Consider the following 18,937-nt stretch of genomic DNA (forward strand, 5'->3'; position numbering starts at 1 on the left):
TTGTCCTCTAGCCATCCCTGCTTAGCCATTTTGCACTTCCTGTCGATCTCATTTTTGAGACATTTGTATTCCTTTTTGCCTGCCTCATTTAGTGCGTTTTTATATTTTCTCCTTTCATCATTTAAATTCAATATTTCTTCTGTTACCCAAGTTTTCTACTAGCCCTCATTTTTTTACCTATTTGATCGTCTGCTGCCTTCACTACTTCATCTCTCAGAGCTACCCATTCTTCTTCTACTGTATTTCTTTCCCCCATTCCCGTCAATTGTTCCCTTATGCTCTCCCTGAAACTCTCTACAACCTCTGGTTCTTTCAGTTTATCCAGGTCCCATCTCCTTAGATTCCCACCTTTTTGCAGTTTCTTCAGTTTTAATCTACAGGTCATAACCAATAGATTGTGGTCAGAATCCACATCTGCCCCTGGAAATGTCTTACAATTTAAAACCTGGTTCCTAAATCTCTGTCTTACCATTATGTAATCTATCTGATACCTTTTAGTATCTCCAGGATTCTTTCAGGTATACAACCTTCTTTTATGATTCTTGAACCAAGTGTTAGCTATGATTAAGTTATGCTCTGTGCAAAATTCTACAAGGCGCCTTCCTCTTTCATTTCTTCCCCCCAACCCATATTCACCTACTATGTTGTCTTCTTTCCCTTTTCCTACTGACGAATTCCAGTCACCCATGACTATTAAATTTTCATCTCCCTTCACTACCTGAATAATTTCTTTTATCTCGTCATACATTTCATCTATTTCTTCATCATCTGCAGAGCTAGTTGGCATATAAACTTTTACTACTGTAGTAGGCATGGGCTTTGTGTCTATCTTGGCCACAATAATGCGTTCACTATGCTGTTTGTAGTAGCTAACCCGCACTCCTATTTTTTTATTCATTATTAAACCTACTCCTGCATTACCCCTATTTTATTCTGTATTTATAACCCTGTAATCACCTGACCAAAAGTCTTGTTCCTCCTGCCACCGAACTTCACTAATTCCCACTATATCTAACTTTAACCTATCCATTTCCCTTTTTAAATTTTCTAACCTACCTGCCCGATTAAGTGATCTGACACTCCACGCTCCGATCCGTAGAACGCCAGTTTTCTTTCTCCTGATAACGACATTCTCTTGAGTATTCCCCGCCCGGAGATCCGAATGGGGGACTATTTTACCTCTGGAATATTTTACCCAAGAGGACGCCATCATCATTTAATCATACAGTAAAGCTGCATGTCCTCAGGAAAAATTACAGCTGTAGTTTCCCCTTGCTTTCAGCCGTTCGCAGTACCAGCACAGCAAGGCCGTTTTGGTTATTGTTACAAGGCCAGATCAGTCAATCATCCAGACTGTTGCCCTTGCAACTACCGAAATGGCTGCTGCCCCTCTTCAGGAACCACACGTTTGTCTGGCCTCTCAACAGACACCCCTCCGTTGTGGTTGCACCTACGGTACGGCCATCTGTATCGCTGAGGCACGCAAGCCTCCCCCCCAACGGCAAGGTCCATGGTTCACGGGGGGTTTTACCCCTGACAAATTCTGAGATATCAATGGTAAGTAAAGACCTAAGTTGACAAAAAGTTTAAGGACTTCTGTATTTCTCCTGCAAATATCTTAAGTACTAACATCAAAATCTTTTGTAATGAACTACTTTTAGATGCAGAAAGCAAGCCAAATGGTGTGTGTGTTTCATTAAGACCACTTATTTTATTTCAATGACATGAAATACATTTGGTGAGAAAAATAGGCATTTCCTTGGAATTGCAAAATAGATTTAAAATACCTTCACTGATTTCAGAAAGAACCTCACGTGTCTAAAGAAGTGTATAACATGGGGAAGAGTTGTGTAAACCAACAATTGTCAGTTATTACACACTGTTATGTCTATTATTTTACAGGGATTGTGCGATTTTTTCGAGAAATAAATGAGTAAATAGCATACAAACTTCCAGTGACTGCCACATTTTCTTTTTCTTACCATCCATATTTTCTAATATTTAAACTACTTTTGAGGTGCCAAAATGTACTATAATAAATAAAATATCTACGAAACACTGCACTGTACAATGCACTCGGGGTGAGAGCGCCTCAATTCCCGAACTCCATCGCCCACGGCCTCCGGCCTGCCGAGGAGCACCGCAGTTCTAGGTCCACAGATGAACCACGAAAATCCACCACATTATGCCACACACGAACAGACCCAGCCTGTGCGTAGTTCGGTGAGACCACATCCGACAGGCAGGGCTCGCACATTACAGGGAAACGGTGGGCTTCAGAGCGGCAGCCCCGATCCGTTAGAGATACCCGCCGAAACGTCCTGCAGTTTTGGCCCGTTGTCAAAGTCCACTCGTGTGGCCAACTATTCACACGTCACAGAGACAGTGTCGAAGTGAGACTGCAGTGGTTAACCCGTGCAGCAGAACTTGCACAAATACTCAGAATCAGTACTAATGAGGATAGGGGGAACTCACCGTAAAGACGACTGCTGAGCCGCTTACAGTCACGTAGAAAAGACAACCACACCCTCTCAATTAAATTTTTAACCATATACTTTTTCAGAAACGAGAGTGCACACACATTCAGACAATCACTCAGACAACTCGTCCACACACATCCATCTTACATGGCCACTGAATCGACAATCTGAAAATCAGATTGAAACGAAGCCCTCCTCATACTTCCCTGCCTCTCATTGGCAGCTGCTAGGCTAGTGGCAACAAGTGGTGCCATCACTGATTGCAAGCCAAAGGGAAGAGACTGTAAGGAGGGAAGGAGCTGTAAGGAGGGAAGGAGCTGTAAGGAGGGAAGGAGCTGTAAGGAGGGAAGGAGCTGTAAGGAGGGAAGGAGCTGTAAGGAGGGAAGGAGCTGTAAGGAGGGAAGGAGCTGTAAGGAGGGAAGGAGCTGTAAGGAGGGAAGGAGCTGTAAGGAGGGAAGGAGCTGTAAGGAGGGAAGGAGCTGTAAGGAGGGAAGGAGCTGTAAGGAGGGAAGGAGCTGTAAGGAGGGAAGGAGCTGTAAGGAGGGAAGGAGCTGTAAGGAGGGAAGGAGCTGTAAGGAGGGAAGAAGCTGTAAGGAGGGAAGAAGCTGTAAGGAGGGAAGAAGCTGTAAGGAGGGAAGAAGCTGTAAGGAGGGAAGAAGCTGTAAGGAGGGAAGAAGCTGTAAGGAGGGAAGAAGCTGTAAGAATGAGGGAGAAGGCAAGTGGCACCCAGGCAGTGACAGTGCACGATATCTCAGTACACAAATCATTTCATCTACTGAGACAAAAACTAAATTTTCCCATGTTTTTTTTCCTCTTCTCAAATTTCACTGATTTTCCTGACATTTGAAATTCCCCGATTTCTAGAACTTGTGGTAACCCTGTTCATAATCCCAAACAGTGGAATCTTTATGGATGACAATGCGTCTTTGTTCTGGACAATACGAGAAACTAATTTGACCATTCAGACTGTCCAGTATGAATTTCATCAGACATTTATGGAATCTATTCGAGAGGTCAGTTCGTGCACAATTCTGCAACGACAACACTTTCCGAGTTGCTGCACTGTGCTCGGCAAAAGGTCCGACACGATATTAGGAGGTGTCCCACGACCGGCCTCCGTATATGCTTTCACTATTGTTACATCTCCGAAGGTTTTCCATCTTGGTGAATTACACAAACCACACGTGGATGAATTCCATTTATAATACAATTTACATTACAAATAACTGCACAATACAAGTAAATTGTATTACATATTAGACAAGTCCCTGTAGAGTATTTTGATTCCTGTCAAACACACACAGCTCAACAACAAACTATATAACACACTTGAGATGTCTACAAAGCTGTACTCCTAACTGGTACTGGAGAGGAGAATACTGTACCTCGCCTCACACAAACTAGTCGGTAGTAAAACTTAACATCCGGTCTGTCAATCTTGAATAACACAACTCAGAATGGAATGAAATTTTAACAGTTACAGGTAACTTTTATCAGATTGAACGGATATATCCCAAATATTATAAAAGGAGCCATATTCTCAACCAGCAAGCACATAATTTGTTCTAACAAAGTGAACATAAAGTCAATAAAATGCCCACTTGTACCTTGGACCCAGTAAAACCTCTCAATACTCGCGTAACTGAAGTGATGCAATGTACTACAGTAGACCGTGACAAATTGTATTTGTATAGACCAGTAGCAAACAGGGAGATGTGAAGAAACATTGCCTGCAGAAAGTGGGAATGACTTCCACAAACAGCCAGTACCCTGCACCAGGGACTACCTGGTTTGTGTTTACGGTACACAGTGGATAACTGAATAACATAGGGGTACTGAATTTAATTCACGAAAGGAAAAACACACAGCAATAGAGCACATGAAAGGGGAAAAAAGACAGAAAATGCAAAACAACTAAGAAGGAATGGCTAGAGGACAGATGCAATTGTGTAGAAACATGCTTGTCTAGGGAAATGATAAATTCCACCTACAGAAATCTGGAAGATCCCAAAAATTGCAAAATTGAGAAAATAGAAGCATCTGTATAAATATTAACAGCTCAGACAGCAAATTATTACCAGTCAAAGAGGGGAAGACTGGACAGTGCAGGGCATATATACACAGTTTATGTCAGGAGACAAAACTACAAGATAATACTGTTAACCCGATAGAGGAAGTAGGTAAGCATGAAGGAGGAACCTTGATACTTCAAGAATTTCACAGAGCACTGGAAGACCTAAGATGAAGTAAGTGCACAGGAGTAGATCATGTCCCCTCTGAATTATTGGCAGCCTTAGGAAAGCCAGTGAGAGATAGCAAACTGGCACAAAAATGGTTCAAATGGCTTTGAGCACTATGGGACTTAACTTCTGAGGTCATCAGTCCCCTAGACTTAGAACTACTTAAACCTATCTAACCTTAGGACATCGCACACATCCGTGCCCGAGGCAGGATTCGAACCTGCGACCGTAGCAACAGCGCGGTTTCGGACTGAAGCGCCTAGAACTGCTCGGCCACAGCGGCCGGCTAGCAAGCTGGAACAATTCCATCTGTTATGACTTCAGCTCCTGAGAATATCTGGGTTTTTCCCCCTTTGTGTATTTCTCAAATTTTGTACTTTCTCTAAATAGTATACATGTGCAAGGTGTTCAGATTCTCCAAAACATCAAATCATTTACCTCTTAGATTCATTGTTCAAAATATTATTTACAATGTGCTTATTCTAATACTGGTCATAGCTTTACTGAGACCTCAGTTAAACAGATGAAAATTCTAATACGTAACATAAGAAAAACAAACTAACGTATTCCTGGGCACAGCGATAACATTAGGTATAAGGACTAGTGGTTCAACTTCTAAATAATGTTTTCCACATTCTGATAGACTCATTAATTCACAAGATATTCTATCTCAGAAATAGCTGCATCTTCACTTGCAGACATTGCCTCGGGGCTTATAAAACTCCAACCTCTGTCGTCATTTCTTTAGGCCAGAATTTTATGCACCAGATCACATACTTCATTAATTGATACAGTAAGATCCTTAAACTGCCATATTTTTCATAATTTAAACTGCTGTCAGTTGTTATAGCCCATTGTTTTCTTCAATCTAAAGATTGGTTTGATGCAGCTCTCCATGCTACTCTATCCCGTGCAAGCCTCCCCATCTCTGAGTAATTACTACATTCTACATTATTCTCAATCTGCTTAATGTATTTGTCACTTTGTCTCCCTCTACAATTTTTACCCTCCATGCTTCCCTTCAGTACTAAATTGGTGATCCCTTGATGCCTCAGAATGTTCTACCAACTTATCCCTTCTTCTAGTCAATTTGTGCCACAAATTCCTCTTCTCCCCAATTCTGTTCAGTACCTCCTCATTAGTTATGTGATCTAATCTTCAACATTCTTCTGTAGCATAACATTTCGAAAGCTGCTTTCTCTTCTTGTCTAAACTGTTTATCGTCAATGTTTCACATCCATACATGGCTACAGTACATACAAATACTTGCAGAGAGCACTTCCTGACAGATCTAAACTCGTTAACAAATTTTGATTCTTCAGAAACGCTTTTCTTGCTATCACCAGTCAACATTTTAAATCCTCTCTACTTCAAACATCAGTTATTTTACTGCCCAAATCATTTCCTAATCTAATTCCCTCAGCATCACCTGATTTAATTGAACTACATTCCATTATCCTCATTTTGCTTTCAAGCCTCTGTCCATTCCGTTCGACTGCTCTTCCAAGTCCTTTGCTGTCCCTGACAGAATTACAATGTCATTGGCAAACCTCAAGGTTTTTATTTCTTTCCCTGGATTTTCATTCCTACTCCAATTTTTTTGTTCCTTTACTGCTTTTCTAATGTACAGATTGAATAACATTGGGGATAGGCTACAAGCCTGTCTGACTCCCTTCTCAACCACTGCTTCCCTTTCATACCTTTTGCTCCTTGTATTTTACCCTAGCCACCTTCAGAATTTTAAAGAGAGTATTCCAGTCAGCATTGCCAAAAGCTTCCTCTAAGTCTGCAAATGCCATAGACATAGGTTTGCCTTCCCTTAACCTAGCTTCTACAGTAAGTTGTGGGGTCAGTATTGCGTCACATGTTCCTACATTTCTACGGAATCCAAACTGATCTTCCCAGGGTCAGCGTCTACCAGTTTTTCCATTTGTCTGTAAAGAATTCATATTAGTATTTTTCAACTGTGACTTATTAAACTGATAATTCATTACTTTTCACACCTTTCAGCACCTGCTTTCTTTAGAATTTGAATTATTATAGTTTTCTTGAAGTCTGAGGGTATTTTGTCTGTCTCGTACATCTTGCCCACCACATGGAAGAGTTTGGTCATGGTTGGCTCTCCCAAGGCTATCAATAGTTCTAACAGAATTTTGTCTCCTCCCCGTGCCCAGGGAACAATGGCTGTATAAATGACTGTGTGTGCTGCAATTAGCTGTCTTCACTGTCCCCACAGCACGGATATGCAGGGGCTGAGGAATCTGTATTCTCATTTTAGGACTGGTTAATTAAGCACTGTTTCCAAAGTTAGTCATTTTTCTACTACTGCGGTGTTTAGATTTTAATATCCCTGAAAATTTAGGACAAAAATTACTTGAACTTTTCGGGTCTATGTGCGTTTTACTGAACAAAGTCACTTCAGCATTAGAGCACAAAACAATTCCTCTTGCATACACACAAAATACTATAATTTTGTGCTTTCTTCCAAAAGCTGAAAAACATTAAAGAAGTTTAGACCTTCAAATATTCTCAGAAAACTATTCAGAAAACGTAGAGTTTCTCTGTGTAGCAGACCACTAGTTCACAGATGAAGTTGCCTACTTTTCCCTTCCAGGCTGCCGCTGTGTTAATTATTTCTGCTGAACTACCAAAAAGGGAGGTGGGTGGCTAATAACGGAAGATTTACACCTCAAAGTATCTCAATATTTTTCTATGTGGTGACTTAGCAGATTTTTTTTGGTGTCCTCAAATGGGCAGAAACTGAGCACTAAGCAACAAAAATAACTGCTACTAGTTCCGCTGCAATCAGCAGATTTTCATAATCGTTTGACACAATTACATTAAATATCTAACAACAATATGTGGACACACATACTAGTATGTATAAAAAAAATTATGCATCAGTAGGCAACAGGACCAATATTGCAGCTTTCACACAGTCACCCCATAACACTGTTTACAGTGCCTGGGTTGTTGACAGTAAAGCCGGATTCACATGCAACACAAGTGTTGAGACAGCTAGTGACATATTGCACTTGCAAGTGGAAACTCCCACTTTGTGGTGTAACTTTTCTTGTGCCACAAAAATTTCAACTTGGTTGTACATTGTTACCCCAACTTCCTTCTATCACTGGTCCCTGGAGGCTGTACTTCGAAACACAAGCTTTGTCACAGTTTGCATGGAACCATTATGAAGTACTTCATTTGACTTCAATGTTTTCCCATTTTATTACTGAAAAAAATGTTAGAGAACAGTGGCCAGTAGGTACACTTTCACAGCTTCTGGAACAAGAACAGCAGCACAGAAGAGAGAGAGAGAGAGAGAGAGAGAGAGAGAGAGAGAGAGAGAGAGAGTGTGTGTGTGTGTGTGTGTGTGTGTGTGTGTGTGTGTGTGCAGGGGAAGGGGGGGGCACATCTGCAATATTCGCAAACCACTAACGTAGGCCTATCCCACAATCTTCAAAGATGTTGGGTGGATAAATAAAGTTAATTTGTAGCGAAAAAAGTGAGCCATTAAATTGAGACGAGCCACTGGCTAAGTTGTGGATTATTTGTGTGAAATAGCTGCTGTAACACTAAAGATTAATTACTTGAAATGCTCACATCAACAAATGAATTAAGATCCTAAATTCATGGAAGAGTGCCATGTCTGCAGATATTTACATGCCAGATGTTCATTATGTTGCCACAGCAGACGGCATTCTAATTTTCGAGCATTACTTTCATAAAAAATGTGTCTGGGGCTCCTGACTTATTTCTGAATGAAATTATTTCTGGATCCAACATTTGGGTTTGTCTTCGATGTATTTACCATAAATTGTCACAATTATAATGTCATGACATGCACTGTAAGTTTAATATCAATCCATACGATTTCAGTTGGCAACAGTGTAATATTTTGAATCGGGTTTACATATTCACAGCATCAATGCAAGAAATACACTAAGAAGGATCACAAATTTGTTGCAAAAATAATAAAATACAATTATTTGTATGCACCAGAACTAGACAATAAGTTATTTCAGGACAATTTCAGAATTTATAAAAAAAAATTGGTAAGGATCTGCGAAGCCAAGAAACTGCACAACTGGAAATTTAAATTTATTTCAGGAGAAGAATACTAAGTCATGTGATAAACCACTGCCAATCTATAAATAACCAACAAACACCATTCTGTAAATATAACACAAAAACAAACCTAGAAATAGCATAAAGCCTAGAGAGAAGGTGCCAGATAGGTGTGGAAATGTCTTGTCATAGAAAAACATTGTTTTCCACAGAAAGCAGATCAGTAAAAGAACCATTTATTCTGCTAAAGCTGTCACCAAATTTGAAGAAAAAATATATTTTTGCATTGCTGATCACATTCAACTGTTTACTCATCCTCAAATGGACACTAACATGTGTTCATATGTTTAGTATTACACGGTCTTAGAAAGCACCATAAAAACAAATCAGAAATCACAAAACACTGAAAGCATCAATTTTATAAACCACACTAAAAAACCATTCAGCCTGACGTGGACATTCTTATTTCTAGATTCACACTGAAGAACGGTTCATTTTACCTGATTAATAAAAACCGAATTTCTTTAGCAAACAGACAAAATTAACTTCAATGTTCTGGAAGATGATTAATGTTTGATTTGCAAATATGGTGGAAATAAAATAAAACCACAAAACAAATTAGTAGTCAAGCACAATTACCTCAGTCACAGAAGACCATTGTTTTCATTTGAAGTGAAGCTCTGCAGAAAATAAAAACAGAAAACAGCAACATCACAAAATCAAGATAGGGCCAAGCTCACTTGCTCACTCAACTCAGCAGACAAACTGCATTTCTACATCTGTTAACTCTTAACTAGGCACGTACATACAAACGAGAATTGCACTGTGCAAAATGTATGCGCCACAGCCCGTCTTTCTCTTAGGCCTCGATGTATGTAAATTACATTACTGGCCAGTAGCAGCCTTACGTCTTTTCAGATGTACGATATTGGTGAAGAGCTTGTTACATTTAAACATTTGTTTGGTGTTAGCTGACACAGGACGTGGGATGTTAGGACAGACTAGCACGGAGAGTTGCATCAAACCAGTCTACGGATCTGAAGACATACATCTCGCTCCAGCAGTTAATGCAGCACATTTTACATCATCACAGACTGCCATACCTATGGGATAACACTTGCTGAACTGACACACATCACATATTCGACTATAATTCTCGATTTGAGAACTTCACAACATATCTGCTACACTTTGGCACAATCACCATAAATCCAACCCCCGTTCCCTATCTCCAATAGCACAATTTACTGTTGTTGTTGTTGTTGTTGTCTTCAGTCCTGAGACTTTTTTTTTTTTTTTTTTTTTGTGTGGTTTTAGGGCGCAAAACTTCTATGGTCATTAGCGCCCAGCCCGTGACTTAAGACAGTAAAAAACCGAAATTTAAAACCAGCAGCAATGGGAACAAAGTCAGAAAATTGGAGAAACTAAAAATAGAAGACTGCTGAAAAATACACTACAGAAAGGGGGTGATTGTCCCCAAAAAAAGCTTCAAATGACTGACGTCATTGCACTGTCACTAATAAACTGTAGAACGCGGTCGGCGGAGCGCGTGTCATCTGCTAAAATTGACGATAGATCAGGCGATAGCTGTAGACGGGAGCGTAACGGATTAAAATAGGGGCATTCAATTAAAAGGTGTCTTACCGTCCACAGCTGAGAGCAGTGGGGACAGAGTGGGGGAGGATCGCCGCTTAAAAGATGTCGATGGCTAAAACGACAATGCCCTATCCGGAGTCTAGCTAAAATTACCTCCTCCCGACGACGCGTTCGGGTGGAAGAGGTCCAAGCGCAAGGAAGGGCTTTCACTTCCCGCAATTTATTACAGGGAAGTGCCGACCAATGGGCATGCCATAATTGAGCAACATGGCGACAGAAATCGTTCCGAAGATCGGTGAAGGGAAGCGACTGAATAGCTGGCCGAGGAAGAGAGACTGCGGCCTTGGCCGCTATATCGGCCGCCTCATTCCCACAGATACCAGCGTGTCCCGGGAGCCAGAGGAACGCCACCGAGACGCCCCTCAGGTGAAGCAAGTGCAGACAGTCCTGAATCCGGTGGACCAGAGGGTGCACAGGGTAAAGAGCTTGGAGACTGAGGAGAGAGCTGAGAGAATCTGAGCAGATAACGTACTGTATCCGCTGATGGCGGCGGATGTAGTGGACAGCCTGGAGAACAGCGTAAAGCTCCGCAGTATAAACCGAACACTGGTCGGGAAGCCGAAAGCGATTTGGGGTGTCGCCAACAATATAGGCACTCCCTACACCTAACGATGTTTTCGAGCCGTCGGTGTAAATAAATGTGGCGTCCGTCATTTGTGCACATAGAGCAGCAAATGCCCGACGATAAACAAGTGTAGGGGTACCATCCTTGGGAAATTGACAAAGGTCACGGAGCAGGCAGATCCGGGGACGGAGCCAAGGCGGAGCTGTACCCCAAGTTGTCAAGAAGGTTTTAGGAAAGCGGAAGGAAAGAGAATGGAGCAGTTGACGGAAGCGGACTCCCGGGGGTAGTAGGGAGGAGGGGCGGCCTGCATACCCTACATCAAAGGAGGCGTCGAAAAAAAGGTCGTGGGCTGGATTAGCAGGCATGGAAGACAGACGGCTAGCATAACGACTCAGGAGGACTGCTCGCCGATTGGACAGCGGAGGTTCAGCAGTCTCAGCATAAAGGCTTTCCACAGGGCTAGTGTAGAAAGCTCCAGACACTAAACATAATCCACGGTGGTGGATAGAGTCGAGACGCCGAAGAATAGATGGCCGAGCAGAGGAGTAGACTATGCTTCCGTAATCCAATTTCGAGCGCACTAAGGCGCGATAGAGGCGGAGAAGGACCACTCGGTCCGCTCCCCAGGAGGTACCATTCAGGACACGGAGGGTGTTAAGTGATCGCAGACAGCGAGCCGAAAGATAGGAAACGTGGGAGGACCAGCATAGTTTTCTGTCAAACATAAGACCCAAGAATTTAGCGACGTCTGAAAACGGAAGGTTGACAGGACCTAGATGTAAGGAGGGCGGAAGAAACTCCTTACGTCGCCAAAAATTGACACAAACGGTCTTACTGGGTGAAAAACGGAAGCCAGTTTCGATGCTCCACGAGTGGAGGCGATCGAGACATCCTTGAAGACGTCGTTCAAGAAGGCTGGTCCGTTGAGAGCTGTAGTAGATCGCAAAATCGTCCACAAAGAGGGAGCCCGAGACATCAGGAGGGAGACAATCCATAATTGGATTTATGGCGATGGCAAACAGTACAACACTCAGCACGGATCCCTGGGGTACCCCGTTTTCTTGGGAGAAAGTACGGGAGAGAGTAGTGTTCACCCGCACCCGAAAAGTGCGCTCTGCCATAAATTCGCGAAGAAAAAGGGGCAGCCGGCCTCGAAAGCCCCAAGAGAACAGTGTGCGGAGGATGCCTGTCCTCCAACAGGTATCGTATGCTCTCTCCAGATCAAAAAATATTGCTACCGTTTGGCGTTGCCGGAGAAAATTGTTCATGATATAAGTGGAGAGAGCGACAAGATGGTCAACTGCAGAACGATGCTTCCGAAATCCGCATTGGGCTGGTGTTAAAAGGCTGCGGGATTCCAGCCACCAAGCTAAACGGTAATTCACCATACGCTCCAAAACCTTACAGACACTACTCGTGAGAGAAATGGGGCGATAGCTAGAGGGGAGATGTTTGTCCTTTCCAGGTTTCGGAACGGGAACGACAATAGCTTCCCGCCACCGTCTGAGAAAGGTGCTGCCGGTCCAAATTCGATTATAAAGGCGAAGGAGGTAACGCAGACTATGGGTGGATAAATGCAGCAACATTTGGACATGGATACCATCCGGTCCTGGGGCGGAGGAGCGAGAAGATGAGAGGGCATGTTGGAGTTCCCGCATGGAGAAAACAGTATTGTAGCTTTCGTGATTTTGGGAGGAGAAAGCAAGAGGTCGCACTTCCGCTGCACGTTTCTTCGGGAGAAACGCTGGCGGGTAATTTGAAGAGCTCGAAATCTCAGCAAAGTGCTGACCCAACGAGTTAGAAATTGCGACGGGGTCCACTAAGGTATCATGCGCGACAGTGAGCCCAGAAACCGGGGAGAAACTAGGCGCGCCTGAGAACCGTCGAAGCCGACTCCAAACTTCCGAGGAGGGAGTGAAGGTGTTAAATGAGCTAATAAAGAATTTCCAGCTTGCCTTCTTGCTATCGCGGATGACGCGACGGCATCGCGCACGGAGCTGCTTATAGCGGATACAGTTGGCCAAAGTAGGATGGTGACGGAAAATGCGAAGAGCACGTCGCCGCTCACGTATTGCGTCACGGCATGCCTCGTTCCACCACGGAACTGGGGGGCGCCGGGGCAATTCGGAGGTGCGTGGTATTTTCGTTCCGCAGCTGTAAGGATAACGTCGGTAATGTGTGTGACCTCATCGTCGACGCTGGGAAAGCGACGGTCATCGAATGTCGCGAGAGACGAAAAAAGTGTCCAATCGGCTTGGGCAAACTTCCAGCGTCGCGGGCGCATATATGGCAGTTGAGGCTGCAGTCTGAGGACACATGGAAAGTGGTCACTCGAGTGTGTATCATCAAGGGCGAACCATTCGAAGCGCCGAGCTAGCGGAACAGTACCGACCGCAAGGTCCAAATGAGATAAGGTTGTCGTGGAGGCAGACAAAAATGTGGGGACCCCAGTGTTGAGGCAAACTAGATCCGCTTGGTGGAAGACGTCTAGCAATACGGAGCCACGTGGACAAGGGTGTGGAGATCCCCAAAGCGGGTGGTGGGCATTGAAGTCCCCAACCAGCAAATAGGGGGGTGGAAGCTGACCAAGAAGATGAAGGAGATCAGCTCGTGCCATTGGTGTGGACGATGGAATGTATACAGTACAAAGAGAGAACGTGTATCCGGAAAGTGAAAGACGGACGGCGACAGCTTGGAAGGAAGTGTTTAAGGGGATTGGGTGATAATGGAGAGTATCACGGAGAAGAATCATGAGTCCTCCATGGGCTGGAGAGCCTTCAACAGAGGGGAGATCATATCGGACAGACTGAAAACGAGGGAGAACAAAGCGGTCATGGGGACGCAGCTTTGTTTCCTGAAGACAGAAGATGACCGGCGAGTAGGAGCGGAAGAGGACCGACAATTCATCCCGATTGGCTCGAATGCCGCGGATATTCCAGTGGATAATGGACATGGGGTGAAAAGAGAATGGAGGAATGTGACCAAAGTTGCTGTCAACTCAAAGACTGCTCGGAGCTAGCAACCGACAGCATGGAATGGCATTCAGCCGAAGGCAGAAGATCCTGATCCATAAGTTGGTCAGGAGCAGTCCCTGCCACCAGCGATCGGCCGGTTGACCGGCCACCAGCAGTGCGCCTCGGCGACACAGAAGATGGCCGAGGGCGATTTCCGCCAGGTGGTGCTGTAGAGGGGGCACGCCTTGGCGGAGAAGGAGAGGAACTGGGTTTCTTTGTAGCCTTCTTGGAAGAATGTTGTTTAGAGGAAGGAGGAACCGATGGTTGTGAAGCTGCGGTCCGTAAAAACTCTTCACGAGTATGCTCTTTTTTCGAAGACTTGGCGTCCGACTTTTGGGCTCGAGATGTAGCAGAACCCGACGAAGGGTGAGCCATAGAGTGGGCAGGCGAAAGTGGTGAGGTTGAACGAGCGATCTTTGCGCTGGCCGATCTGACGACCGTGGTACTAAAGGTGAGGTCGCAAGTCTGCGTGGCCGCCTCCTTTGTTGGCCGAGGAGAAGCAAGGACAGTGCTGTATTTTCCTGTCTGAGGCACGGTGGGCTTGCGACTGGCGAATAATTTTCGAGCAGCAAAGGTCGACACCTTTTCCTTCACCCTTATTTCCTGGATGAGCTTCTCATCCTTAAAAACGGGGCAATCTCGAGAGGAAGCAGCGTGGTCACCCATACAGTTGATGCAGCGAGGGGATGGAGGTGGACAGTTCCTGAGACTGGTTTGATGCAGCTCTCCATGCTACTCTATCCTGTGGAAGATTCTTCATCTCCCAGTACCTACTGCAACCTACATCCTTCTGAATCTGCTTAGTGTATTCATCTCTTGGTGTCCCCCTACAATTTACTACAATCACCAAAAATTTAAATCGTCTAAAAAGCAGATGTAACGGTGGACAAGGAATGTTATACCATATCCTGGACTACAGTGCATTTAAAATTAGTTGCAGCTTGACGTTTGGCTGACCAGAGGGGGACACGACGCCGTTTTCCAGGTAACACCAATGGCGAGGCGGCTTTCCCTGCCGTGCCGGCAGCAGTCCGGCTGGTAAAGTGCCCCGGTTGCCAAAGCACAAGTAAAAAGTACCGCATGGCATCACACAGTAAATGCAGCAGTGTCAGCTCTTGTTAAGTCTTATTTTATGGCACTGAAATGTTGTGCAGTCCTGTATTCTGAAGAAGTGTTTTGTATTTAAATTATAATAAATAGACACCCTAGCTGCAAAGAGGCGTTGATATATTTCATTGGGGACACGTTGAAAAATGTGTGCCCCGACCGGGACTCGAACCCGGTATCTTCTGCTTACATGGCAGACGCTCTATCCACCAGAGCCACTGAGGGCACAGAGGATAGTGCACCTGCAAGGACTTATCCCTTGCACGCTCCTCAGGAGACCCACATTCACAACATGTCCACACGAATGCAGTGGTGTGGACATGTTGGGAATGTGAGTCACTGTTCACCGGCTAGGAAACATTGTGCTGCAAAACATTCCTCAGAATTTGAAAATAGTAATGGGCAGAATGCCATACCACATTGCTGTTATGCATAAATCTCCAACAATGCAGCGGAGGGAAGGGATGTTTTGCTCTGTGTACAAAGAAATATTGCCCAAGATAAAGTTGAACGTAACATGTATAAAGCAAAGTTAATGGAACTTTTAGTGCAGTGTAAGTCAAAACTTCACACTACCAGGTCGACGAACTGGCTAAACGTTAAGGGCGTAGTTTAATCGGGCACCCTCCGTATTGTGCCCATTTAAATCCGACAGAGTATATGGGCCTAGATGAAAAGAACACTGGCAAAGAGCAACAGGAAGTGTACGCTCACTGAGATTGAAATGCTGACAAAAGCCACTGCAAGAGTTACACAACAGGACTGGTCTTGAGATGTCAGCCATACCAAGGAGGTAGTTGAGGGAACACTGATCCATGAAGGACTGGGGCAAGCTTTGAGGAATATGTAACTTCCCTTTTTGCCCTGTTAAAATCTGCTTCTTTTGTCAAAACATACCAGAGTGTAGAAATATTCATGTCACTAACTTTCAAATGCATTTGAAATTGTGACAGAATCCTGAGGTAGTGAATTATTAAACTAACAACTGAGTGCACGTCAGGTCAATAGTTAATGAAACAGCCCATCCTCAGTATAAAAATAAACACTAACCTCTTCAGCTATACTGTTGCAAAAACCACAGCAGTTCTCGTTCACCAGCTATCGGGGGCCCTAAGTAATTACAGTAAATCACTGAAAAATCTGTAGTCGCTTTAATATCGTGGTAGATATGGATGTTTCACATATTAATCATATGGCAAAACACTCATCTTTGCGTGCTGTCATTTGCCAAAATCTTGTTTCGATATCTCAAACTATTTATGAGATGCGAGGAATTTGTGAATATTTCATTCTACTTTTTTCCACCGACACCCGAGTTCGTGACTGAGTACTTTACATACATTGCATTTCCAGACAGCTTTCCTTCAAAATTTAAGAAATAATTCAATATATTGTCAACATTTAATACGTAGCAACACGCAACCTAACACACACACAAAAAACAATTTCATTGCGGCACCTATTTTTCGCTGCAAACTAAGGATTTCTCTCTGGAGTTTACCTACTATGGGTATATCACAATAATTATGCCACCAACAAAATGATAGGGGGTTCACCATGAAGCCGATGAATTAAACTACAAGATATGCGAGAATCAGTTTTTTGTTACAGAATAGTTTCTTTAAAGTAATTTTAGAAAAATCGCAGATCCATCGGTTTGCTGTTCACACAAGTGAAGCGAGTCTGCCAGGTTACACACTGAGAAGGCCTGACAATATACTGTCGTCACCTGTCGATGCGCCCGGCACATGCTGGCAAATGCGCTTCCCTCCACTCACTCTGTACTGAACTGTCAAAAGCCGCAACTCATTTTAAACGCACTATAACTCTTCCCCAGATAACAACAAACTGACTGCAGACAGCCTCATACCAGCAACACAATGCTAGCAGCTGGTATCACCTGCAATCTGTCAATGTCTCAGCTCCAACAAATGAGCCATTTACCAACCAATTTCAATAAGTATTTCTACCAACACCATTACATCGAGGTCTACAGTGAACAGCTACATTGACCAATAGGGGCAATGGCAGTTGATCTGTGGATATCAAACAATGACAAAAGGGTGAAATTTACTAATCTTATTCTGAGACACAGATCCTGCTAACTAAATATCTGCTATATTAGGGAATACATTTTTGATTAATTCCAAATGTTTTACATATGTGTCCTCAATTCTTGTTACATTACAATTCCTGCTCAACTTCAAATAGGACCTACTTACATTTGCACTTTCCAATCTGTTACCTCATATGTTACTATATCAGTAGCAAAACATAGCAGGGACATTTGGTTCCCACAAGAGTTGTGAATCTTAGTACAGTGAGATTATATCAGGCGAAAAGGGATGTGAGTAGACTGTGGCCTAACTGTAGAATATGTACCATTTTTATACTACCTGAATAACTACGAATTTCAACAAAGTTCTCACTACAAGTAACCATTCTTAAACAAAACCTAGCACACATGGGACACTACCACATCCGCATCCTGCCCCCCCCCCCCTCAATCCAGCAACACCGCACCCAGACATATTCGTGGTAGTAATAATACTAGTAGTAACAGACTAATCTGTAGTCTAGCCAAATGTTTTTGTTCGTGCCATATTTAACACATTTTTCGTTACAAAAGAGTAAATTGCAAATTCAGGAAACCCATATTAAACACTGGATATGGCTTGACGAATATTTTTATGCATAACACGGGTCGACAGAAGCGTCCGATCCCACGCGTCGGCTTTGACCCGTGACGTAAGGGTGTTGTGTGTGACGTCATGACGGCGCGGAGTTTGGTTTGAGTGTGGCTGTCTCCAGTTCTGTTTTATCTTATTTTATTTACTTTTCTGATCTGTTCGTTCTATCCCGTGAGATTTTTTTTTTTAAGACAAAAAACACTAATCAGCTACTGAAGCATCTTTATCTTCTAAGGGTTGCAGGGGTTACGACCCCTGGGGAGGTGGGTGGGTATTCATGCATGGCTCTCTTCACTTACACGTTGTAGATACGCAAGGCGTCTAAATTTGTTTATATTTAGTTTGCCCCCCACCCAAAACACCCCATTTCCCGCGCTTGTCCCGTTAGTGTCATTAGGCTGCTTGTGGAAAGTGTGTGTGTTTGTTTTTGTTTCCACCATATTTGTGACGTCATGGGTCAAAGCAAACGGGCGGGATCGGACGCTTCCGTTACATAACATTTACTATTATTGTCTGTCTTATGAAACCAAAACTATTTATGAAAGCAATGCCTTACTGTAAACGCATTACAGGTAACTTCATTCTGTACATGAATAAATGAATTCTTAATCTTTACGAAAATCCGCCTAGTTCACATATTCAACCTCATTTCCGCTTAAGCGAAATTGAAGACCACATGCTGTTCGAAACCACTTGGCTGTAAAATTAATGATACCGATTACAAGTTTGCAAGGAAGGCCAACAAAATAACTATTGTTACCTACAAAAAAAATTGCATCAATATTACCTTTTCCGTATCCTACTATCAGACGCACAACTTCCTTGAGCTGACATACATCACATCATCTATAGTAACTATTACGAGCGACAAAGCGCAAACACACTGTCTCGTTAACGTACCATAATCTTGCAGCGGACGAATCTATAATGTATTTCATGCAGAATGCTAAAGTAAGTTCTCGCATCCGAGAAAAATCCTTTGTAGTACGACTACAAAAATTAGGACTCAACTGTTTCAATGACTGACGAACTCAACCACCAGACAAATGAACGGAAAACAGTAACTAATTTTCGGCTAGTCAAACCGAGTCCCAGAAGACAAATGAACATCGATGAC

The 18,937-nt window shown here is 43.4% G+C and overlaps 1 long non-coding RNA gene across 1 annotated transcript in view; it reads right to left on the reverse strand.

The window, feature by feature from the left end:
• LOC126108468 (uncharacterized) overlaps positions 1–18,937 on the reverse strand; it is a 47,376-nt gene extending 28,439 nt beyond the window's left edge. Inside the window, exon 1 of the long non-coding RNA XR_007523529.1 lies at positions 18,721–18,937. This is a non-coding gene — a long non-coding RNA (uncharacterized LOC126108468). The remainder of the gene's footprint in view (positions 1–18,720) is intronic.

The sequence above is a fragment of the Schistocerca cancellata genome, chromosome 11 (assembly GCF_023864275.1).
Source record: "Schistocerca cancellata isolate TAMUIC-IGC-003103 chromosome 11, iqSchCanc2.1, whole genome shotgun sequence".
Taxonomy (NCBI): domain Eukaryota; kingdom Metazoa; phylum Arthropoda; class Insecta; order Orthoptera; family Acrididae; genus Schistocerca; species Schistocerca cancellata.